Source organism: Anser anser (assembly GCF_964211835.1).
Source record: "Anser anser genome assembly, chromosome: 14".
In the NCBI taxonomy this organism is placed as follows: Eukaryota; Metazoa; Chordata; class Aves; order Anseriformes; family Anatidae; genus Anser; species Anser anser.
In genome coordinates, this window is record NC_139735.1 from 16468195 (window position 1) to 16495258 (window position 27064).

Consider the following 27064-nt stretch of genomic DNA (forward strand, 5'->3'; position numbering starts at 1 on the left):
TTGTAAGAGCAGTATCAGGTTACACTGATATACACAAACGCTAATAATCTACCGAAAAAATAAATAAATAGTGAGCATTAAAATCCATCATTAGTCAGATTTGAGCAAAAACTGTCAGAAGGATGAGTAGGATCATGTTTTAATCCTCAAGAAAGACAACATTATATGGACTGAACGCTCCTTATGACCAGGTGTCAACTCACAGAAAGACACACGGCCACTGCCAGCTATGCAGGAAGCATTTTGACTTGGAAGGCCAAAAGGAATCAGTGCAGGCAGCACTGCCCAGTTGGCCCAGGAGGCAGTGGTGCTGCTGAGCCAGTGCCTTCAGTGATCAGCAGCCACCAGGTCCTCGCGGCTCCGTGGTGCCCAGAGGTGGCCACCACACCTTACGGCTCCATGGCTCCCAGAGGTGGCCACCAGGCCCTCAGGCCCTCATGGCTCCATGGCGCCCAGTGGTGGCCACCAGGCCCTCAGGCCCTCACGGCTCCATGGCGCCCAGTGGTGGCCACCAGGCCCTCACGGCTCCATGGTGCCCAGCAGCAGCTACCAGACTCTCATGGCCCCATGGCAGTCAGTGGCAGCCGCTGGGCCCTCACGGTTCCATGGCACCCAGTGTTAGCAACCCGGAGCCTGTGGGCACACTGGGCTTAGCTGCTGCTGTCACATCTGCTCTTGAAGAGAACAGCAGCCGTGGGATAAAAAAGGGTTAAAACTCTGAAATAAGACTAAATCAAGTGCAGATTTTTTTCCAGAACATCCACCGTCTTGCAGGAGATTTAAAAGCATTTGCCTTGTTCTTTTTCCTGCATTGACACTGTAAAAACCTTCAGTAGTGCCGCAACTGTTATTTTCAATTTCTCCTTTGGCTTGTTTAGCATGTGAGAGGTCAAAAGAAAGATGAAACAGTCTTGCTATAACTGAATAAGCAAACAACAAAAAAGCCATTCAAAATCTATGTAGTAAATTAATCAGGTAACAAAAATAAAAGCAAGTTCCTTGTTTGATTATATTTTTTTTTGGTCAGCGACTTGTTGCCAAGACTAGGTAAGAACGCACTCTGACAAGTTCAAATGCATCTCTAAATTCTAACAAATACTTTTTTTACCTTGATGTTCCTTCTGTAAGAGAAGAAGCAAGAAATATTTGTGTACAGCTACCAGCATGTGCAAATAAACAAGACCAACCAAAGCAGCAACAAAAATAGAAAGGATGGAGCTGTTACTTTCAAGCTTCTCTTAAAGTAATAGTAGTCTTAAAAAATAATTTCAACAGATACCATACGTATACTAGCATTACAAAAAATATTTAAAATAAATTTAAGAACGGGTAATTTTGTCAACTACCATTCTTTGTAACTGTATTGTCAGTGCCCAGGTGCAAAAATGTCTGTGAGGAGAGGCCAGGGCTGTCCTGAGCTGGGCACCACCAGCTCTGGAACATTCCAGGTGGGTTTGGAACATTCCAGCTGGTTCCAGAACGTTCTGGCCAGTTCTGAAAATGTTCCAGAATCTTCTAGAATGTCCCAGCCTGTGCCTAAATATTCCAGAATGTTCCACCCAGTTCTGGCCTATTCCAAAACGTTCCAGAAAGTTCCGTCTGGTTCTGGTCTATTCCAGAACGTTCCAGCCATTTCCAGATGGTTCTGCAAAGGCCCCACTGCAGGACTCTACTACAGTGGCGTTTCCACATGAACATAATCCTTCACTGTTTTAGTGAAAATCAAGAACATGCTAAGATTTATACATGCAGTTTGCTGCCTTTTTGTACTGGGAAACATACAAATATTTACCACACTTTGGCTACTTCCCTCTCTCATTTATGTTTCAGCTAATACCAACAGTGCTAGCTCCCACAGTAACAATCCACCTCATACGAGTGCAAGAAAGGTTAATTAAAGACAGTTTTTAAATTACTCTGAGTGCCACTGGAGTAAGTGATATAAAAATCCATACATTTACTACAGGCTGCAAGATCTGATGATCCTTTTAAAATAACCCAGCAGTACTATTGAGATGGTATTTGGCATACTTCATACTGTTGCTTTTCTTGCCCTTGTTTATGATTAATTAATGAGTTGTGTTTCTTAGATGAAGTTTACAGATTACACGCTCAATAATGACAGAAAGGGAATAGCACAGCTGCAAGCATGTAAAAGCCAGGTAATTGCAAAATCTACACTAACACACAAAATTTGTATTTGGTCCTGGCTAGTACATACTTAACGCTGCAGTATTGTATTATTTATTTAAGTCACTGGATCACTTAGTGCAAGGCACTCACCCACTGAGCATCACTAAAGCATTTTTCTGCTCATTTTGGAAGTCGCTGGCCCCACGCCAGGCAGCTGCCTCCATGACTCATCGCTCCCCTGCCTCCAACCACTAACGACTCCATTTGCGCAGCACCTGAGAGGCGACCATTCTCATTTAATTGGCTGGGAACTTGGCACAGAAAGATTGAAGGCAAAGCGTTCGCTAACACCATGTGCCCAATTTTTGTAGTATTTAGCATTATACAGCATTTTGCATGCTATAGAACAGCTCTAGGTGCCTTCAGCCGTAGCTGATAACAATAAATATATTTATAAATTAAGGTATCCGTATCCAGCAAAAAAGGAACAAGTAAGCATTTAGTGACTACACCACTGTTTGTTTAATGCAGTATCTACCACCACGCAGAAGGCTGTGGGATGCAGATTTCAGCTCACCTCGCCCCTTAACGCTGCAGCCACATGAACCCAGCAGCAGCGGCACTGCTAGGACAGGCAGCTCTCACTTCTCCCCAGCCACCTGCTTGCAACATCTCCCCTTCAGGGGATGGGGCCGGGACGGGAGCTGCTCCAGTTACTCACTGAACCCCACTGAGCATTTGATCAAAAAGCTCTGGTTTCTTTTGTTTCCTCTCCCCACAGTTTTAGTCTTTTATCAATTCTTTACTCTAGCTCAGTGCATTGCCACGAAAATACATACACCAGCAGACAGGGCTGGGGTCAGGAATGAGTATATAGGAACGTCCTGGCCAGGCACTGATCCTTGGACTGCAGAGCAAGACAACCAACGTCCAACCACTTACATGTAACATCATCCCCTTCCTGAATACTTCTTTCACTTCACCCAGCAGCCAACAACAACAACAAAGTGATCTTACAAACAGCTTTGCAAGTCTAATTAATTCTTAGAGAGCATCTGCTCAGAACGCTGAATAAAGCAAGTGTCCTGAGGAAAAAGACTGTATCATCATCAGACTTCAGCCAAAGGCCAGGACAAATTCAAGTTACAGATTTTAGTTTTGGCTATTCTTTGAGTCTCTTATTTTTCATCCACTTTTTTGTTCTTTTTGGCAACTTGAATAATAGCATTCTAATATAGTCTATATTTCAATAAAGACAGATGACCGCAGAGCCTACTAATAAGTAAAAATGTTACACAACATTTAAAAAATGAAGTCTAGTACTTCTGTGTCAATTTACTTTGAATGCACAGTGCAATCTTCATATTGAGTATAAAGCATTATCATCCTTAAGAAATGGATATAAACTCATGCTTTATTAATTACCAAGCATTCAAGTAAATCAAGTAATAACTAGAATTTGTATTACATTTGATAGTTAACAAAAATGCTAGTTACTCAAAGCAATATTGATCAAAACCTAATGCTGTCGACAAATGATAATAAAACTTTCAAGATATGCTTTCTCTCACCATGATATCAACACATATTTCAAAAACTAGGGGTATAAGCTTTAGGCCAAACTTAAAAGAATAAATACGATTTCTTCTTCCTACTAGCCAACCATATGAGAGTGGAAAATTAGTAAATGGAAATTAACTGCCTTTTTTGCTAATGAATAATCATAATAATAAATAAGATTTTAAGAGCCATGAAATTATAAACACAAGTGTTTCAATACATTACAGCTGTAGAACAAAAAAGGAAATTAAAAAAAAGAAATTATGGATTTATCAAGTACATAAGTTCTGTACCACTTCATAATTGACATTTTTACAAACTTCCATTCGAAAAAAGATCTTTTTTTTCTATTGAATATTATGAATAGTCAATGGCAGCACTTTGAATCTTAAAGAGAAACAGTGACCAAACTCAGTTAGAATGGAAATTCAGTGCTTTACGGTAACAGGAAAGATCATGGCAAAAATCTAATAGTACCGCTCACAAGAGGCAGAGAATGGAAACCACAGCCGAATCACAGCAGAATACAAAACACAATGCACCAGAAAAGTAGCTTTGCTCACATCTTTGGAGACGCAACAGCCTTCCTCCAAGAAAAATGAAAAGCAGTAAAAATGAAAAATATGATAGCCCTCATATGTGTCTACTGAAATATGTATCCAGAAGAGCACAGAGGAAGAATGCAGAAGCTGAAGTGAAGCAGTATGGCTGCCCAAAACATGCAGCAGACCATCATTCTACAAATAAATTAAAATGCTACAATGGAGTAACACTAAAAGTTGGTGCTTAACAAGCAGCAGCTGTAGTACCATCATGGCAGGAAGAAGCCTCTTCTAGCATACGAATCAGGAGAACTGACACTAATAAAGGAAAATTATGCTCAGTAGAAAAAAAGTTCACCACCACTGCTGGATGTATTATGTGTGGTCTGTATCTAGTTATATAACAGTGGTTTAGATAGATTACAGCCCCCTGGAAAACCTCTAATATTCCATCCTGTTCCCAAGTATCAGAAGTTCCTAAAACTAAGAAGGGAAGAACTTCAAAGAAAAACACCCAAAAACCCTAGAGAATAAATTACCAAATTAAATACTTTTACTGTGAATTGAAGTATTCAAACCCTCCCTCAGCCCTCCCAAAACAAAACATTTACTAAAATTTTCTCTTCCTTACAGTAATGTGCTAGCATAAGAAACCACCAGAGAGAACTGCATTAGTATCAAGTACTGAGAGGTGCCTACCACAGCCTGTGACTCAGTAAAGCTTCTATCTGTATGAAAACTGAGAAAACCACAACTGATATTTAGTTTTGATGTTTTTTTCTTCTTTTCTTTTCTTTTCTTTTTTTAAGTAGCTCAACTCAGCAAAACATTAATTAGTGTCAGAGGAAATCACACCATTGTAGAGTTCAGCCTACAAGATATATCTGAGAAATTAGTAAAAGGTCCATACATGCACACACAAATGCCACAACCAGCAGCCCCACTCACCTGAGTCCAGGGGAGTCAGTGAAATGATATAAACAAACAGCCAAGCAGATAATAACCAGAGCAAATAAATCAGGAGCTTCACTTGTAAGCATGAAAATAAATATAAGACTATTTGCCATTACTTTACACTGAGAGTTTCCAATTACAAAGGGTAAAAAAAAAAAAAAAGAGTGCAGAAAATAATAAAACTTACAGTAAAAATGTCAGAATATTATTAACTTTCAAAACAATTGCGAAGCTTGAGAGGTGTACTTCATGGTAACTGGATTCAAGCACCAACAAAGTTACTTAGGGAAAGCTGCGAACGTCAGGGGAGGAGAAGAGGAAACAGAAGAGGTGGGTGATGCTGTCAGTCCAAACAGAGCTCACCTAAGGATGAAAGGAACCGGGGCTAGCAGAAAGCGAAGGGACAGCAGCAGGGGGAGGTAGAAGATGTCTCTATCAGCTGGGCAGTGCTGCTCGAAGCAGCAGCTGGCACACAGTTAAGGCTGGACAACACCTCAAACGGACCTAGAGCCCTGAGCTGTTAATACACTTTGTAAAGAAAAGTCCTGGTCCTCCCTTTTTTTCCGCTGCACTAGTCGCTAACGCAGAGGCACCCCAAGTAGCCTCAAACATTTAGAAACATTCTTTCATTGGGCTGAACGCAACTCTGAAACCATTCACAGCATCATCACCAGACACCACCGGAAGTGCAAAGAAGTGAAATTTGATCTGGACGTGAGCAAAAATTTAAAACTCACATAAATGAAGAGCTAATCCAACAGTATTTTACAAAAAAAAAAATAGAAACGGCAATTCCAAGCACTACCTTTGGATGAGTTATTTACACACACACATAGATAACTGGTATATTGTCTCTTAAAAAAAAAAAAAAAGAGAGATGAATAAAGTAATACAAGGACAGAAGGACAGTCTCTCCTTTGCCAAGATAAACATGCATATATATATTTATTTTTTTCAGAGGGATACACACACACACACACACCTCTATCTACAAGGAGCAGCTGAACTGAGCTGCTGAAGGTATGTGCATCTGGAACCCTTAGAAAGAGCACCTCTGTAGGTTACCTCGTCTTGCACAGGTGTGCCTCCCTATGAACTGCCTAAGCCACAAGAATACCATAGTCCGCAGCTCTTTCCATTAAATGGTCAAATTCCCAGTGGGCTTTGATCGGATGAGAAGAGAATGTGCAGTACAGCAGTGACAGAGCAAGTCTTCCCTTCCCTGCCGGGGCGGTGAGGAGGAACGCTTCCCCTCCCAAAGGCACAGGGTAGCACCTCCTCATCCCACCCGTGAACACTGAAAATAGCAGTGCGCTGTGTGTAATGCGCTCAGTGGGTCTCCCTGGCTCTCCCCTCACAAAATCATACCCCTCAGAAAAAAAAAAAGGCCACAGAGACAGCTGAGGGCATGTAATCCCAACCTTCCTGTCTCTTTCAGTACAAGAACCAGGGGACATTGAGTAGCACTAGCAGGAGTCTCGTTCAAAGCAAGCTTCCTTCACCTTCTTAGAAAAGGCTTTTTTTTTTTTTTTTCCACCTTTACACAGCAAACGTGCATTTGCAGGAGGATGCTGGGGAGGCCACAAGCTTACCAAGATTTAAGCAAAGACAGGAAAGATTCACAGAAGAGAATCCCAGTGAGGTTTCCTAAGTGGCTGAGACCACTTCCAGCTCAGGGAGTCCTGGGACCAAACGGGCTGAAAGTCTGGGAAAAAATAAGCTGAGTTTCAACTATGATTGCCTCTTTTACTGTCCCCAGGTGTCCACTTATGGCCATCCAGCTGAACCAGTACAGCCTATATTCTATTTCTTCCTCTCTTTACCTCTAGACAGACAAGAAAGATTTACTTGTCTTGATACCTACTAGCTTACCTTCATAATGCCTTTTGCACTGGCAAATGAAGACAAGAGGATGTATTTTCACCATTCCCAGACTGTTAGCCCAATTCCAGAATAGTAAGTAGGTGCATCAAACTCTCTATATTATGTTATTTATTTAGACTCAAAACATAGCATGACCTAGAGACACAGAATATCACAAAAAAGGGCATCAGGACATTCAGCAAACAGCAGATTCTGCCCCCCCCCCCCCCCCCCAAAAAAAAAAACCACCAAACACAACTACATAGGTCGCAGACACTTTTTGTCACGATTTTAGTAGACATTTTCTTCAGTTATAGATTGCAGACATTCTCTTTTATAAGGTGTCACAAACACCACACATTTTCAAGAGCTGCTTCACCCATGAATACATTCCCTACCGCACACAACATTAGCCACCCATTACCAGCAGTGCGGCTGCTCAAGAGCAGGGTAGCATCACAACGGCTACACTGCTGCTAATGAGCAGCAACTGCACTTCGCACTTAACTGTGTTGTTCTGAAGTGTGGAAAAAGAGAATGAAATTTTCTCTCCTCTATATTTATCCATATTTAAAATATCTAAATACAGCCCGAATTTTCTTTTTACTCTAATCTTTTTTTTTCCCCAAATGTGAGTTGTATTCTAACAAAACTACTCTAAAGAAATTAGATAAACAATTTAATTAAAAAAAAATCTTTAAGTAAAGCACTGCCCTAATGAAACAGTGACATAAAACCACATGGTTGGTTAATCTGTGACACAAATAAAAGGCCAACTGAGTGGCAAGCCAGAACTGTCATTTGAAATTAGGGCATACAACAACACTAATGTGATTTGAAATTCTGATTTATATTAGGCCTCATTAAGCAGTTTAGAGAAATTCATAAATCTTTCTACAGGGTCATTTTTTTTCCTGATTACCTTCTACAGAATGATATACACAAATACATTAAAATACGGCATTTATAAATCATTATATATATATATATTTATTCAAGTCCTATTGTCTCTCAGCTATGAAACTGGACAAGGCAAGAGCCTTCACAGATCCATAAGAAAACCGAAACAAAAAGAATCTGGCATACGTACTTAAATGTTGATTCCAAAGTGTTTTCAAATTAAGCAGTACCAAATATTCAGAGAATTAGTGAGAGAGTTGCCAACGGCCTTTTAGGTAAAGGTTATTATAGTTACTGTTATATATTGTATATATAAATATGTATATATTTATTGACTGAAGTCAGCTTAACTTTCCAAGTTGTAATTTACAGACAGATTTGATTATGATAGGTAGGTTCTGTTTCAGTTTATAATTTCTAGTCCTTGCCTCTTACAATATCTGTCAACTCCTCAGCTTTGTGCTTAAACCAAGACCTTGATAAAACGCAGCAATAAAACATGCATGTCTGTAACATGCTGATGGCTTATAGTCCTTCATTAACGGAAATAATTTCATTTGTTCATTAGTCCCTCATGAGCCACACCTACGTTCTTTTGGCAGCTTAGGATTCACTAACAGTGGTTTATTCCTTGAATTTCTACTCAGTATGTTTTTATGCTAACTATTAAGGCCTAAAAATAATCTCAGATTTTTTTTATTATTACTATTTACTGAGATCTGAGATTTTTTTTAAATTATTTATTTATTTTTTAAATACACCTTTGGGAAAGTAATGCATAGAGAAATCAGCTTTACATTCACCAAGAGATATGGTGCTGTGATGCTAATGACATCCCGACAAGCATAGCATAATTCTTCTGCTCCTGGACATTTCTATTGCCAGCACTCTGCACTGAGCAAATTCAACAATTTTAAAACTTGCAGACATTTTCATTAAATACATATTGATAAAAAATACTGTGCATGTTTTCATTTTACAAAACACAGAAATGACTCAGTGGAACAGAAGAGCTTAAAGGCCTCACCTGAAAGCTAAGGCATTTGGATATCGAACAGAGGATAGCACCCTAAGTGAGCATAAATATACTTAGATAGGATTTCCAAGTATTAAAAGCTAAGACAGTGAATCTATATATAGCCACTGATAAAAGTAGAGCTTAAAAGGACACTGATTGGTCCTTGCTTTGCTAACTTAAAACAATAACAGGCAAGAAATTTGAACAGTTTCCCCTTTACAATGAAAACAGTAACCTTAGATGTCTGTAAATACCTGGGCAGGTCAACTTTAAGCTAGCAAGACTTTGGAAAGCATAATTATTATCTGAATTTCAAGATACAGAATTTCAAGTGACCTTTTGAAAACTACTTTGTTTGAGGAGGAATACCGTGAACTGCAGCCAGGCATTCAGTTATCCAAAAGGAATACTGCTGACATCAAAAGACACGATACACAAAGCACAAAGCTTTATAAACTAAATGTCCAAACACACATAATCCAATGAACAAAGATACCAGCAGGTCATTTAGATATGGCTAACAAATGGTCTGAATACCTCTGGATTTTATGTGTTCTACGTATTTTCTAGTTTACCAGAGAACTTGTAAAAACAGCCAAACAAAAAAGAAACCAAGTTAGGGACAGACTGCCATCAAACTTTTATTCTCGAGTAGTGATGCTCAGCTCTCAATTTTTTTACTCCTTTTTTTTGCTCTTATCAGAAATACAGATGTTCGCACATAGCCTGTTACTTAGAACTTGGTTTCTCAAGTAATAATCTTTATTCTCTGACATGTGCTCCTTAATACTAAGGTAGTCAAATTACAGTCAGGACACATTTGTGCTTCACATGCACAGATGAGGAAAGGTTGTCCAGCCTGGAGAAGAAAGGGCTCAGGGGGATCTCAACCACGTGCACAAAGACACAAGGGGAGGATGTCATGTAAATGGAGCCAGGCTCTTGAGCATGAACTGAAACACACTAAGTTCTGGTTAAAAAAAAAAAAAAAAAAAAAAAAAAAACACACACACACACAAACAGTGCAGGTGGTCAAACACTGGAACAGGTTGACCAGAGAGTTTGTTGTGTCTCCATCTGTGGGAACATTCAAAATCTGACTGGACATGGTCCTGAACAACTGTTCTGGTGGACCCTGCTTGAGAGCAGATGGCTGGACTAAAAGTCCACAGGGACTCCAAAAGTAGGACTGGACTCCAACTGGTAGGACTCCAGAAGTCCTTTCCAATCTCAGTCATTCTACTGTTATTTAAAACTGAGTATCATTTATATTCTCTAGTCGTTTTTTTTTTTTTTTCCAAAGTTAAAGATTTTCAGAATTCATCTTTCTCTTTGGCATTTCATACTGTCCTCAAATGCAAGATCTGGAAGTTTATTAATGGAAGTTACACATGTGTAACACATGTAAATTTTAAAAAGAAGGGACTAAGCACTCGTTTCTTGATCTTTGCTTGTTTTCAATCCAGATGATATATATCACTAGAAGGGTGGTACCATTGCACTTGATTTGCGAAACGAGAGAGCAAGAAAGGAGAAACAAGAGCAACAGTTTAGCAAAAACAAACTGAAATTGGTCTGACAAAGACCCACCCCTGGAACAAGGAGGAAGGAATAAAGACACACTTTTATTCTGTTGATCCATTTCTAACAATTTAACAGAGGGCAGTAATCTTGAAGATACTAAAACCCCCAGAGCCCTGAGAAAAATCAGTCTGATAGTAAAATAAGACACTCAACTTCGCATCACCTCTGCTAAAAGAAACATGAGGCTTCTAGCTATTAGCTGACAGCCAGCCTGTGTCACCCAGAGCCAGGCACGTGTTGCTGGTGGTTATAAGGGGCAGGAAGAACCAAAGGTATTGCAGGAAGGTTTAAAGGATAGAGAAAGACAGGAGCTGGAGTTATTATAGGGGAAAAAGGACAAGGGAAAGATCACAGGGAATATTAGCAGAGAGAAGCAGGTAATCCTTCTGGTGGGAGGGATGCTGAGGGGATCAGGGATGAAGGACAGAAATCTGTAGGCAGTGAAGCTTCATTAGTTCCACTAATCACAGAACAATTTGTTTACAGGAAAGTATTTTGGTTGGTTTGTTGTTTGCCTTACAAGAATGAACAGGTGTCTTAATATATTCTGTGTGTAGAGTAAAAGAGGAACAGCCAATACTGAGAGCACTCCGTTCAGGCTCAATTTATAAATGCAAAAGTGATTCTGCATGCAACAGGAAGGATAAAAATGGTATCCTGCTGTTCACAGTGGGAGACAGAATTTAAATATCCTGTAATATAATTTGGTACATCACCACATATCAGGCTTGACTTTCCTAATTTACACCAGTAAGTTCTTACGCAAGAACCCATCTTTTCATTTCAAGGCAGTGACTTCTGATTTACACCAGGGCAAAAGGAAGAGCACGCAGCCCTCCCTATCTTCATAAAATTGGCCATCTGCTGTTAAATGCATTAATGGCAGATGTAATACAATACTAACGTATGATTATAAGATAGTATCAGCACTGGATTGAAAGGGGAAACAGAATACTATTTGGTGTTAAGTCATTTACACCACCATTCACCAAAAAAAACAATTAACAGGTTACAGTGTTCTCCAATTTCAGCTACTTTTTAATTAGATGAATAAATCAAATCGTAACGAAAAAGAAATCAGAAGCACTCACTTTGGGGAAAAAGTTTCTAAAGGAGGGCTTTAATATAAGCAATTATGTTCACGTTTAGACAATGCAAAGTCACAATACGAAGGCACAATTTCTTTCAGTAAAGTCACACCTAAAACTAAATTGAGAGCAGTTTGTCCTCCTATAATTCCCATATTTTTCCATGATACAGCGGTGTTTAGCCACAGGTACGCAGTTCGTAGAAGAGAATGCCAACGAAATACCAATGCAAATGCCACTTGACAAAACAACTTTCATTAATTTTTTTTTTTTTAATTACTCCATTTTTAAACAAAGATATCCATTTTAAGGGGGGCTTAGCCTACAGCTTTCAGCACCATTTGCATTTTCAAGCTCAAGTGCCACCTGCTGGCCCCACTGCTCACCCATAAGGACATGATTCCAGATGGCTTTTCTCATACATTTTGTAATTTTTTTTTGTTTTGTTCTTTTTAACATGAAACTTCATTAGAAGAGGGCATACAGAGTACTACAGAGACACATAATTTAACCACTGGAAATTATTTTCCTTTTGCTAGATCTTGTGTCCTTTTCTGGAATACATTAAAGTTTCCACTAAAAAGGAGGCTGTCCATTAGCACTGCTAATGCACCTCTCATCTTTAATTTCTCATTTTTCCAACATTTCTCACAAGATATTTTACGCCACCCAGAACCCTGCCACGTGGAGCTCCTAATCTAACTATATGCAGACTTGTAGATGCACATTAGAGAAAAGAATGTGATAAATAGGAGCAGTTTACAGCAACAGGATCTGCACGAGGGGAAATTCTAAGGGAGATTTAAACTTTGCACCAGGGGTTGAAAATTTGTTGGCATTGCTCAGCTGCTCTAAACACACTGTGCAAAGGTGACAGGCAGACGAATGAGCAAGAAAACACTGAAATAGGTGGACCAGTGCTGAAGAACACCAAGAGAGCAGGTAGCAACAAACACAGAGAAGATGAATTTATAGGAACATACACAGAAACTGCAGAAGAGGTTCAGTAGTGAGATTCAAGGAGAGAGATCATACAAAATCAATTTGGTGAAGTAAAGTAAATCATTAAGCAGCTACATCCTTCCCCTTCTCCATATTTCAAAATGTAGCTGCTAAAGGCTTTAGGCTGCTTCTGGTTCTTGCAGCACTGAGAATGAAAAAAAAGGAGAAAAACAGAAATGCACAGAAAAAAGAGTTAAGACAGATTTTGGAGAAGAAAGTATATCTTGGATTAGTGGAGAAAAACATAAAGAATACACGTGACCTCTGAATTTGAGTCAAAGATGCTACTGGGAAGGAAATTAGACATCACTTGAAAGGAAAGAATTAAACAAATCAAGAAGGACTTTCCAGTTGGCTAAATTAGATTTCAGCCTTGAACTTAACTAGGACTATCAAGTCAGATTTCTCCACATCATGTCTATGATCAGGAGATATTTAGGTCATCCTTTATTTCTCCTTCTGAATCTTCTCTGAATCCACAGATGCCTGTGGACTGCAGAGCTGCTTCCCTTGATTCCCTTCGGCTTTGCAGCAATCCGTTTCTGCAGCTCAGCAGCAGTAACAGAAGATCTGGCTGCCTTTGGGAAGGAGGACAGTTCCAGCCCAAGAATATTTGTTATTTGAAGCAGCAACCAACTCCTGAGAGATACCCACCTGGGCCTGCGAAAGAGCAGGTTACTTCAAATCTGCTCCATCTTTTCCCACTCTTAATTTGTCATCTTTGTCACCCTTCGTGAAGAAAACATACAGAAGAAGAAATTTAATCCATTAAAGGTTACAAGTCAAAAATGTGCCTTTTTTCAAGGTGGCGTGCTTCTCTAGTACAGATGAACAACAGGACTGAGGTACTAAGAAGGATCAGTAATCACAGAATCATAAAATCATTCAGGTTGGAAAAGACCTCTAAGATCATCTGGTCCAACCTTCAACCTAATACTAAAGTCCACCTGTAAACCATGCTACTAAGTTCTACATCTACTTGTTTCTTGAAGACGTGCAGGGATGGTGACTCAACCACTTCCCTGGGCAGCCTACTCCAATGCCTAACAACTCTTTCAGTAAAGAAATTTCACCTCATGTCCAACCTAAACCTCCACTGGTGCAGCTTGAGGTCACTTCCCCTCATCTTATCACTTGGTGCTTGGGAGAAGAGCCTGATCCCCACCTTGCAAACTTGGTAATGCTAAGAACCACAATTAAAACTTGAAGCTGATCACAGGCTGCCCCTGTAAATATTTTATTTTTCTTACCAATAGCATTAGACTTCTATAATAGAACAAGTATCATTCTTCAAAGGGCAGCTGGAGAAACGATGCTTGCCAACTGAAGAATTGCTGAAGGATACTAAGTATTAAGATACATCCAGATCATTACATCTTGGCCTTCACTACTTTAAATTTACTCAGACTTAATAAGTTTAGCCAAAACATAGCCACTGGCATTCAGTCATGTGCCACCAGTCACAAGTCTTCATGAACAGAAGCCTACTGTAACATCTCTGGTGTTACTGCATGATAAATCCAGTATTTTTCTAATGTAGCCCTGAACTTAGCAAGGACAATGAAGTCAGCCATAAAATAGCCATAAAACAACGTCAACTTTACAAAGCAAAAATGACCTTGAAAGGATTTAAAGATGAACAGGTACCATTCATTTTTCTGCTTCATTTAGACGTGTAAAAATACTCATTTCATTTCTACTTTTCTAGCAATAGGTGGCACTCTCAAATGCCACTTTCCTAAGAACCTATTGTGTACCATATTGTTCTATATTCAAGTAGGATACATTCAAGGAAGTATAGGTGAAGTTATTTTCCTTTCTGCTTCCACTAAACAGAACAGAAAATACATCTCACAGTTATTTTGTTTTCTGTTTTCAACTGTAGTAATGCTTAAGCACATTTTTACAACAGCTAGAAACTTGAGAGCAATATGCTGTTATTGTTTGCAAGACTACACTACTTTAGATAAGTGGCAAGCAGATAAACATGCTACATGCGCCAGCAATCTGAACAACAACATTAATATAAAAATCACAGTTTTAAAATAGGTATTGTCTCAGCACCTCCAGTTGCCTTTTTAGTGACCTGTTAAAATACATACTCATTTCTATTTTTCCCTGTTTTCCCAGATTTGTAGATAACATGCATGTTTAGTAAATAACATGTCCTCTTGGCTTGCAAAATAAGCACTTTGCTACTCTCCCCTTCAACCTGCTGACCACCTTTCTCTTTCTTCCCAATTCACCAGCTTTGTTATGTGCAACATTTCCTCTAAGTGCTGCTATCTTTTCTTCACCCGCTAGTGGTACGCTGGCTCTGCAGTTCTAATTTCAGAAGGATGCTTAACAGCTGCGACAGTCAGAATCCTGAGCTCAGTACTTACAAGGAAGATCATGCACATAATATTGTTTTTGAGATTTGCCACTTCTCCAGTGTAATTTTTGAAGTCCCAACTCCAATATAACACGCTTCTCACCTAAGCTGTTTACATAAGGGATATACTTTACAGGAAAGAAAAGTATACCAGACTAAGTCCCCTCTGTATTTTAATTTCTTTTGTTTCAAAGTAAAATGCTCTGGAAGCCTGGAAACAACTTCAGTTTGTCTCAAAGCAAGGAACGAATTAAACACCGAAGCTGTTTTCTTAAGTCTTTTGGTTATTACGGCAAAAGCATTAAATCTGTCTTAAAATTACTACATGCCATTAGGCAACCTTCTACCCTTTCTCCACAGATCAGGCACATCCCTGCAATTTCACAGCACTTGCTAATGCAAAGCATGCTCAGACTCCATTGACAGCGTGCCGACATGACATGCTTCACTTTCCATTGTCCACTGTCCTTAGCCGTTCATTATCCTGACTGCTGTTCCTACAGGATAATGATACGCTTGGCCTCTGCCTGTGACTAACACATTTTGCTACAGGGCTTCTTTTAATTGCAACACATAGCATATACTTTTGTTTTGGAGCAACAGACAAACATTTAGTAGAGAACTTGTTCGCTCCCCCGCTTGGTAGAGGATCAAAATTAAATATATTTTGAAGCAGGGGGCATGCAGCCCAAGTAAGATTGCACCTCCCCTGGTGTACCAAATGGGGATTCTCACTGCAGCCGAAGGAACACCCCTCCAAATTGTGCTGTGCTGAAAGACACCAGCTACCAAGAAATCCCCCAACTATAAACTGCTTAAATAACAATGAAATATGTATGAAATCGCTAGAAAGTTTTCTCACCTTTTAAACAACTGCTTTATGACTTGGTGCCTATGTCAGGATTTCAATTAGAAAATAACCAGACCAGATTCTTCTAAGTACAGAATGATTTAAAGCTGAGCACAGCCAAAAGCTAGCAATCAGCTCACAACTACAGCAGATGTTTCCCCAGCTGAAGTCACTCAGTCTAATTCTCTTACCCGGTGACAAGAAACAGGACATCCAAGACTCAGGAACTTTCATATTTAGGTCCTCAGTGATAAGAAATTACTACTAAAAAAGCTATCAGGCATGAACCTGTCACACATTTAAACAAGATGATCGCTTTTAATCAAAAAAATTCCCCCCAGAAGGGCAGCAGATTTGTTTTGAAAGGTTCTATTAGAAAGAAAAAGTCTGAACTGCAGAAATACTTGGTTCTTTCAACTCCAGTTGAACAGAGGAAAACAAATCATCAAGACATCTCCCTGTCTGGCAAGCAGAGCAGCAATGGTCAAGGGGCACAGAAGAAAACAACAAACAAGCCCATATAGTACCTAGATGGACTAGACAGAAAGTTATTTTTAATTTAAGATAAAATTATTAACTTCTGATATTAACCACATCAATGTTTTGTTTCACTGAGTTCTCAGTTACATTATCCATGACATCAACAATAAATGCCACTAATGAATACATCTGCAGAACTCCAGTTTATATTTTCATAGCACTGCCATGTATATATTTAATGTGTGTCTTCATAGCACATTCTAACTCATTTATTTGCCTTGGCCCCAGATGTACCTCGAGAGTGCCTCATTTAGTGCAGGAAGTAAAATAACCTTGACACAGGAGGATGAAAACGAAACCACTGACAACAGCACCCAGTCTGCAACTAGCTGAAGGACTCCAGTGACTGAGACTCCATCTGCGAGCAGGCAATACTCATCTGCAGCAGGTGGATCCGACCAGTATTTGGGGGCTGAATTCAGCACAGGAAGCCAGAACAGACTGATTCTGACCCATGGAAAGAGACAGACTGGTCCTGAGCCCCAGAAGAAACATATGCCAAGCAGTGAAAGCTGTGGTAGTGCAGTGACAAACCCTTTACTTCCAGCTCCTCATCAACAAGTTCCTGAGCATGGACATTTCGACTTCAGCAATCACCACAGCCAACACAGCATTGCTTGACCAATATTTGTAGTTACTGACTGCTTCTCATTGCCACCAGATAGATTGCCCAATAGCTGTAAACACATGGTTGTTTTAAGAAATTTCCTGAATGGAAAACTGAAATGGTGTCTCAGTCTCTTGGAATACTCCCAGCACAGTGATCCTCAGTCCCCTAACAATAACAGGCACCCCATCTCCCACCCCACCGACTCATAATGCTGTACACACGTAGATGGTGCAGTGCCTCAAAACTGAGAAAGCAGTGTCTCAAAGTGGTATAGTCTAATTTACTACCAAGAACATGGTAGGTTAAGATTGAAAATGCAAATTTCTGTGCAAGAGTAGCACTGTTACAGGAGATACAACAGGTGCAGTCTATAATAATTTTTAAATTGTGGTCTTGTTTTATATCCAATATCAGCATGTAGAGCATTACATGTCCTGAATGATTACATTTATTCACATGTAGATCGTCAAGGTTTAACTATTAAGGGCAATAAATGTTTCATTGATCATTGCTGCAAAGCCAACTAATCCAGACACCTGCTTCTCAAAAACCGGTAAACTAAAACACATACATTATCTTCACTGAGCAATAAAAATGAAATTTTATTTATGAAAGGTAATGGGTTATTCCAATCTGTTTTTAAAAATAGCAAGAGTAGACTGCATAAGCAATAGCCTTTTAGAGGACTTCTGAAAATAAGCTACTAGTAAATCTTCCCTGCATGTGGAACAATATTAAATTTAGCTCTGTCTCTAGCATAATTAAGTACCCACAACAGTATAAAACCTTCATTAAATTACGGTGTTTGGAGTGAAATGTAAATTTGTCTTCAGATACAAGGTTGATATTTCAACCCCTTCACTGCCAGAATATCATTATGGGGTAGGGAAGCCACAGAGCAAGCAGAATAGTTCATGAGCACTCCTCTTCTCTGGATACTGCACAATCAGAAAAGGTATCAATTAAGCGCCTGTGTCTCTCCTGCCTCCCCCCAAGAAAAAAAAAAAAAGAACAAGTGAGGAATGCCTTTTAACTACTGCTTCACTGGAAAAACCAATTAACTGCATTACTTCTTATGACATTCACGTTATTTTTGTTCCATCACCACCAACCCTTCTTGATGGAAAGCAAAAACAAAACAAAAATGCCTTTTACAAAATAACAATAATAAAAAAAATCAACACAAAAGCTCAATTATGCACCCACTCAAAGTCTCTAGTCCGGCTGCTGGCAGAGCGGAGCCCAGCGCTGGCTGGTTGTGGCTGGGACCTGCTGGACGTTTCTAAACGCATGTGCGTAACAACACGTAACCTAACAGAAGACTTGAAGCATAGGATTGTTTTCAATGAGCAAACAAGGTTAATTCATTTTTTGAGAACAACCAGTCCAAACTGGCCTCAAGAAAAATCAAGCTGTTTTTTCTTCATCTAGAAATAAATGAATAAACATGACATTGGATCAGGTTTACACTAAAACTGTCCTTATTTTAGATAACATTTAAACAAACCTTACATTTCCATGTATGCCTCCTGACTAATGAGCAAAACACAGAAAATATTTGACAATTTTTTTTTGGAAAGCCAAGTACAGAAAGTAGGTATCAACAATGACATTTAAACGTACATTTGGGAGAAGAGCAAGGAAAATAGAGGAAGACTTGTATAATGGCACTTAGTAATTTTTTTTTCCTATTTCCAGAGCTTTACAAATTAAAAATATTTGAAATACGAGATACTAAAGTGATTTTCCAATATTCTATAGTTTTTCAAAAAATATTAAAATTGAAAAAAGTGCTTCTGGAATACACTTAATTCAGTACGTTTTTCATACAACAAAATACTTTCCTTAAACATTTGTGTGTCTATTTTATAAAAACACATTCATAAAGGTAGTAACTATATTAATGAATTTTTTTAATAAAAAAACTTTAAACTTAGAAGTATCATAGAATTTGTAAAAAAAAAAAAAAAGAAATTGGCAATTTATCATGACTTCTGTAATACAACATATACTTTCCTCCCCCGTAATATTCAGAATTGTAACTGGTCTTGAACTGTTGCTCAGATTTAATGGCCAGAAACTGACCTCATGTATTTTTCTAGTCTATAAAAAAAATCAAAATTTTTATTTCAAATTTTCTCCTACTGCATGCCTGTATGTGTACATGTACAGTTTGCACATGTGCCATTATAAAACACTTCACTTAAGCAAGTGTAATATAAACAATATTAAAAATTTAAAGTTTCCATATGTTGTAGGAGCTTAGAAAGATAAGACTACCTATGAATCTACCTTGTCCTTTCAACTACTTACAACGTAAGTTAGAACACAATTAGGTAGCTTCCTGGTTTCTCTACATATATGGTGCTTGAAGCCTCAAAAGACAGTTTACAGCAATCAGCATTTCAGGATATAAATCTTCATCTTCTGAATTCTATAAAGTGTGTACATTAAAAACAGGCTTGTTCTATTAAGTTGGAATAATAATTACTTTTCTGTATTTATCTCCCAATGTTATTACGGCCAAATAAGAAAAAAGCAAACATTCAAGCACTCATTTACAGACATTCGCTTTATAATGGGAACAACAATAAAAGCTATTAGATGGTACACAGCTAAAGGCAAAAGCTTTTCCTTTAGGTCAAATATATCAGTACTAGCTTGTAATAACCAAAACAGAAAGATTATTCCTTTAAAACCCTTTAATTCTTGATATCCACAGTTCTAATCCTCAAGTTATTGTTGAAGGCCACTTTAATGTTACTGTTTAAAATTTTGGTGTCGAGTCATTTTTTTTTCCTCCAATACCAACTAAACTGCTCATGCTTCACTTTCATAATTTATGTAATTTTAGAAGCCCTTAATTTAATTAAAACCTTGTAAAATTAAGCAGGTTTGACTTTGTTTTCTATATGCAAAGGAAGAGAAGCACATTACTTGGATATTTTGTTAGAACAGCTCATTTCAAAATTTATTATAGGTTACTATCATACCGAGAATAATAAAGATATATTTTTAATTACTTTTCCTCACAAGAACAGGCTAATACATATTCCATCAATATTATGATCCCCTTGGATGGAGAGAAACTAAATGCTAACCCAAACAGATTTAAAAGCTATAATTACTTGGTAAACAAGGGAATCATACAAAATAATTACACATTGAGTTCTTATTAAATTAAAGTAAAAGAAGTTTTTAGGACTCTCTGTGTTGTATTTTTCTCTTTTGCTTTCTGCCTGCTGCAGTGTCATTGAGCATATCATTATCCAAATGACATTGCTCTCCAAACGTGTTTTACACAAAGCAGGCAGACTTTGTACAGCATACCTACTGTCTTCTCTCTGGTGATGAAGTATAGATAAAGACACAATGCCAGCCCACATAAACCATATTAAACAGCAAAACACTGCTCTGATGATGCAGTGCTGCCTCCTTCCACCTCCCCCCCCACCAAAAAAAAAAAAAAAAAAAAGGCAACATACCAGGAGGTCACCTCAGGAAGGTCATGCAGAAAGATTATTTCTAATCTGCTTTAAAAATACTATTAGGGCTTTTTTGCTACGATGTCTGCAGAAGGGCTCTCTGGTTGGCTGAACGATAAACACTGCTATCTCTAACATTAATAAAATAAATAAATATGTCCTGCTCTTTTACACTCATCCATTACAAAACTTCTCATTTACAAGGACTGATGACCTCCTCTTGCTAATATTGAAATACTGAATTTTTCAGAAAAAAATCTCCTGAAAAGACCACGCTAGAACACAGCACTGCATGCACGACAAAACTAAGTTTCTCAGAACAGTCTTTCAAGGAAAGAAACAGGCTGAAAAGACAATTATTAGCACTACAGCACTTAACCTCTTTTTTCTGCGCATTGATCCCCAACCCCACAACCCTTCACTAATGAGCTCTGCTACACCCATAGGCATTACTGATAAAGGTCCTGAAGTCCCTGTTTCACAGTGAAATCACCTGGTAACGTCATACTTATTCAGAGGCAGCATTTATCACCTTGCCAGAACTAGAATTTACCAAGTTTCCAGAAAAGAAAAACATCCATTTGTTCTGAACACACAGCAACTTACCTGATTAACGGCTGTGCTTTTTGGACCCAACCCAAAACTTTCCAAGGTACTTTAAAGGTTTTCCAACAAGTTCATCGGGCTCATACATAGGACACTAAGACAGCCCTGTTACCAGGGAATTTGGCCTGAGAAAACCAGGAGCACTGCAGATCTAACCATGGGAAAGTACAGGGTCACCAGACTCATCCAAATCCCCCACTTAAAAGAAATACCTGAAGATGCTTTTTAAGCTGCCACAAAATTATGGAATTGTACAATGATGTTACAATTTGGTATTCTGTTGCAGATTTTCAACCTTTAATTAAACTAGAGAATACTAAAGATGAATCACATTATATTAAAAAATTAAATTAAAAAAAATTAGATCTTGTCATTAAGCGCCTTTTGCATGCTTAGCACACAGCACATTTTGTGCAAAGAATACAGCAATGAACATTGGCATAATCCATTAAACAGCTCTAAAACACTTGGTCTATGTTAAACAAACCTGAATCCTGATTGGAAAAGAGTTTGGTTATCTAGCCCAATGCCACCTTCAAAATCCATCTCTCACTCTCCTACAGCCTCAGAACCAAATCCTGGATTAGGCTCTGACTCAGTCACAGCACACCCAGCCAAGTATCTTCTCGAATTATTAACTATTTTGGATAATTATTCCTGCAGTAAGAAAGCTGCATACTCGCAGCTCAAGCTGAAGCACATGTAATCACAGCTCTGCTTCTCCCTGCCTTCTTTCACACACATCCTGAAGAGCATGGATCAACCTGCCAAAGGCCAAACCCAGAGGAAATCAGGCAACTCTCAACTAATAGGCATTTGGTCAAAAAAAGGATGTGCATCTTTCCCCAGATGTATTCCACCACACAGTAGGGATGTATAGCAATAACTGTTACCAATAGTTTTTTTGTTTGTTTTGGGGTGTGTGTGGTTTTTTTGTTTGTTTTCCCTGAAAAGAACTGGCTTCTCCCAGCTTAGTGGTAGATGCAGCTGAAATTGCTTTATGTCTCAAAAAGTAAGAGCATGCCCTAAGAACGTGTTAACTACCAACGAGGTTCTGCTCTAAGGCAAAGTCAAATTAATAACCTACATTTATAAAATACTTACTTCTTGCACAGGTTACTTTAACCTTCTGTTTACTTCTGAATTCAAGTAGCAGGATCTCACAATTTGACCTGCTATCTGGCAATAGAAGTGACAAGCTGACCAACCTAGTGAAGCTCTGTCTACTTACAAATGCAAGCCTAAAGGGAGAAAGCTATTTCCAGAATACTCCATTCCAGAATACAATAAGGGTCTCACAGTCAAAATACACGTATGTATTGTGTTGAGTTCCACAGGGACATGTGCAGGATCTGGTACAATGAAACACCTTAATTAAGAAGCTGAAGCAGGGGTTTGGACCAAATTACCTCCCAAGGTCCCTTCCCAAACTAAATTACACTATGATTCTACAGTCTAAAATTTAGAGTATTTAGAGTATTCAAATTTTGATACAACATAAAGATGTGAAAGCAGATTGTTACCAGGCAGGATTCAAATTAAAATTTTGTTTGAGATATGGGCCAAATGTTTCTGGAAAAAAAAAATAAAACAATCAGTACAGTGAGAACAAGTGCAAGCATCTTCATTCATGCAAAAATACCCAACTGCACACAGACAGATGAGGAACAAGCTATTCTGCAGTAAAAATGCTGTTGGCTGTGGTAGATCACAAGCTGCATGTGAATCAATGATACCATGCTGTTCCTTGCTCTCTCATATATTATGTTTTTATTTATATAGGGCTGTATAAACAAGAAAACAGAATGAAATAAGGCTTTCAACTCCACTCAGTTGCAGTTCTGCACCTAGTTTGTGGCATTGCACTTCAAGAATGTGGGAAGCCAGACAAAGGCCAGAAGGATACAAGGTCCACAAGGATAATCAGAACAAGCATGACTTACAGAAAACCAGATGGAGAAAAATCAAGATTATTTCACCTCAAGAGGACTTGAAATGGTAGTGGAAAGGGATGGGACAAGATAACCCATCTTCAACTGCATGTACCACACAAGTAAGACAGAAAGGACGAGTTCTATTCATATTCAGGTGGCTGTTAAATAGCAACAGTAGGAAATCCAACTGCACAAAAGTTGAGGTTGAGATTAGGAAATAATTTTAAATGATAAAAACAGAAAAACACTTGGATAGGTGGGATAGAGACTTCATAGATTATTCGAGGCCATTAAAAATAGGATAGCCAAATACTTGATACGAATGATATTAAGGAGAATGTATCCTGTCCTGAGGCAAGAAGTGAACCAGAGTCCCTCTTAAAATCATCTCCAGTCCTATTTTTATATGATTCTATCATTTCTGCTTGGCTGGAGGTTGCAATGTTAGATAACATTGTATGTCTCTGAATACTGCAAACGTTACTTGCTTTTGCTGGCAACTCACTGCCCTTAAAACCCTTACCTCCAATAGAGGGTCTCGCGCCATCACTGTCAGTCCAGTGCACCCTGAATCCCAGCAGAGCAGCGGCAGCCCTCCTGCAGACAGGTGAACAGGCTGTGGTGGGTGCAGAGAATGAGGGGACCCTACACTGTGGGCATCGGTGGAACTGCCCAACGCCCGCGGTCAGCACAAGGGCTTCATGCCATTGCGAAGGCTTGAGGGGGGGACACAAGCGCAGCAGGGGGTGAGATGGCAGGTCACGGTTACCCCTTCGTTTGGAAGGGAATCACACAGAGACTGGGTCTTCTATAGTCTTCATAAAATTATTTCAAAACTGAGGATAATAATTACGCTTTTTTCCCTTAATTCTTGCAATGATTTGCATTAAAATGGTGTTTTCCAGTTTTGACAAGATTCATCTGAGACCAAACCTGTTCAGTTATAAGCATATCTGGCCAAGAGCTCAGCCTGCTACAAAGCATCAGCCCTCCTCGTGTGAGGTATGGTATTTCACAGAAATCCTATTTTTCTGCTAAGAAGTCTTTAGTTAATAAAAAAAAAAAAAGGTACTATATCAATAACATCTACATATTGTTTCCCACTGATACTAATTCATTATTTGGCTTTAATCAGTGGAAAAACGTATGATTTATTAATTCTTTTCAAAATCATTATAACTTGAATTCAATGGTACTAATTCCAAGATTCAAGTTAATTTCCCCACCCCCTTGATGTGGGAGCAGAGGAACACGAAGGCAGCTGTGTGCTAGCGCGGAGCTATGTTCCGCTCTGCATTCAACCACATATTTCTGCAACAGTAAATACAACAGCATTGGGTGTGAATCACTGTTTTGTTTGTTTCTGCTTTATTTCTGATTTTCAAGTGGTCATGAGTGAAATATTGTGCTAAGCCTTTCAAGCATTATGTAAACTCTGAAATAAGAGACAGTTCACTGGTTAGGACTGCAGCTCGGCACACGTGCTGCAGCTGTACAGCTCTTATGTGCAAGCTCATTTGCTTCTTTCATCAGGGGTCTCCACATGTAGAACAAAGTTTCTTCCTATTACTCACACTGCGTGTTTTATGTTCATACGTTCAGGTGTACTTGTCTTTCAAACACTCTAGGCTTGGGTGTAAATTTCAAAAATTTCTCAGTCTGCTCTCACACTAGACTCCAAACAACTCCACAATGCTATGTTAGGCACAAGCACTCCAAGCACTATTTACTCGGTGCTGTTTACTGGAATAACATGAAAACTCTCTTCCCAATGACATCCTTCTCACTTTCCTTTTTCCAAGACGTTGTCTCTTTTTGCCCCAACTCACACAGAAGGGCCAAGAGCATTCCCCTGGCCTCTCCCACCCCATAAGTCATTCATCTACACCTTGATTCTGAACTTGGTGCTCCCGTGTTTCCCCACCTTAAAGAAAAAACTCAAGTATTTTTACATGTCTAGGTTAATATTAGCAGGCCTCACATGATATGACTACCAAGTGAGTCAGCAGAATCATCTGCCTGAGCCTGAATCCAGATAAAAGCTCTGTAGAGCCTTATTCTGTGAGAGCAGAAAATACTTGCTTGGCTCGGCTTTTCCATGGCTGTTACACAATCTCTCACCGTGCCACTCCAGTTTTCCTGGGGGGAATTTATTTTTTGCTATTCCTCTGAACATAATGCCAATCTCATTGTCTATTTGTTATCTTACTTTTACGGTTTCCAATACTTTTTTGTGCACCCAAGCATTCTGTAGAAAACAATGCATGTATTATTACTTACTGGAGATAACTTAAAGGCACCGACCTCTGCAATCCTCCTCCTGTGGTTTTCGGCAGCAGGACACCCATGCTCTCCTAGTAGTCTTGCAATACACAGACACCGCTTTGTTTTGCACAGTGGTGCAACTCATCACATTTACAGGAGATTTGCTTATACCGAAGGCTAAAATTAACGCTCAAAAAAAATAGAGCACATCTCTCCCCACCCTGCTGCTCCCTCCCTCCCTCCACAAACCCCCACACACAAACACTCTCTGAAGAACTGAAATAAAACTAAACTTTTTTTGGAAGGTGAATTGAAAGAACACTGCAATTGAACTTTAAAAAGAAATTAAAATTTTGGCAGGGCTGGAAATCAAAAATCCAGGCTGCACTTCAAAATAAAACAACAAAGCAAATATGCAAAAAGGTGAATGCAACAGCCTTTAATTTTGCTTTATTCAGTGACTACAAAAAAATTCAAGTCTGAGATGAGAGCATTTTATCTTTGTATCTAAAAATATAACCCCTACTTTAATAGAAAACTTTACATAGTGCATATAATGGTAACACAACTAGTAGGAGTTTAAAAATAGGACAAGACATAAGGCACTTAAAGTCCCTGCAAAATTTCTAGAGAATATTTCCTTAACCTTCATCCAACTCTGAATCATTATTGAAATATTTCAGTGACCACAGGAGAAACCGTAGCCCCTAAGCAAGGACACTTAGGTTGGTAGCTTCTTCTTAGGGTGCATAAATGCCCCCCAGTACTAGGGATTACTGAGCAATGTGAGGGATCATAAACCTGAAGGACACCAGCAAAAACAACCGTCAAAGAGGGGAAAACACACAGATCCTCTGTCTGCGCCCTTCAGAAGGTGGTTCTACGTTTACAAGACAGTGAGTGCAGCTGAGGTGGACCCGGCTGGGACTTGGTCCTTCAAGGGGTACTGCTGGGTCCCAAGTGGTGAGAATGCTCCATTTGGGGACTGACAGCTCAGGGGTGCACAGAAAGTGCAAGATAAAGATGCAGCACTCAACAGAAGGGACTGCAGAGCACTTCCACCACCAAAAAACGTTAGAAAAGACTGGAAGGGGCCTTCATGTTTCCAGTGCTGCCACAACAGGAAAGGACAGAATTTCAGTCCCCGTGAACATGAACCAGCTATTTTTTTTTTGCTTTAACAAAACATGAACACCACAACACAGCACTGTGTCACCCTACTTACAAGTTCACAGACGATTAATATAAGCCTGACAACAGGTGTTCAGGTTTCAACACTAAATCTGCTCTTAAAGTAGTAATATTCCATATACTTTCCATGTCTTGAAAGAAGTTCCCTCCCTATGCCAAAAATAAACTTCATTTTTAGGCCAAAACGTCTTATCATCACAAGTCACAAAAGCAGTTTAAAAATAAAATTTAAAAAAATCTCATTTTGGGAAGCCTTTAATTTGTATACACATTTTGCCTCAAACTTAAAAGGAAAACAAGCAAAAAATATCCCTAGCATTCTAGACTAGCATGATACTGTGCCAGTAAAAATTGACAATTTAATTTGTCTAAATTTAGCAAGTGGGAAGAAGCACATTTTAGTTAAACCTAAAAATACATCTTCAACCTTAATTAAAGGGACAAGTGATTTCCTGCAAGAAGTACAACAGCCTTTTCAAACAAGTTTGTCCAACAGTTTTGTGAGTCGACTTCGTATTTTCTAGAAATGCAGTTCAAGCTCAAGGGGTGATCCTTGTGCATACTG

General features: G+C 38.9%; 1 protein-coding gene across 41 annotated transcripts in view; it reads right to left on the reverse strand.

The window, feature by feature from the left end:
- Positions 1 to 27064, reverse strand: part of TENM2 (teneurin transmembrane protein 2) — a 1465234-nt gene that overhangs the window by 602445 nt on the left and 835725 nt on the right. The window contains exon 1 of one of the 41 annotated variants that reach the window (XM_083799326.1): positions 15881 to 15953. The exons of the other annotated variants lie outside the window; for them this stretch is intronic. The gene's annotated coding sequence lies outside the window, so the exon portion shown is untranslated. Of the gene's footprint in view, positions 1 to 15880; positions 15954 to 27064 lie in introns of those variants that run through there. 41 annotated transcript variants of the gene reach the window in all.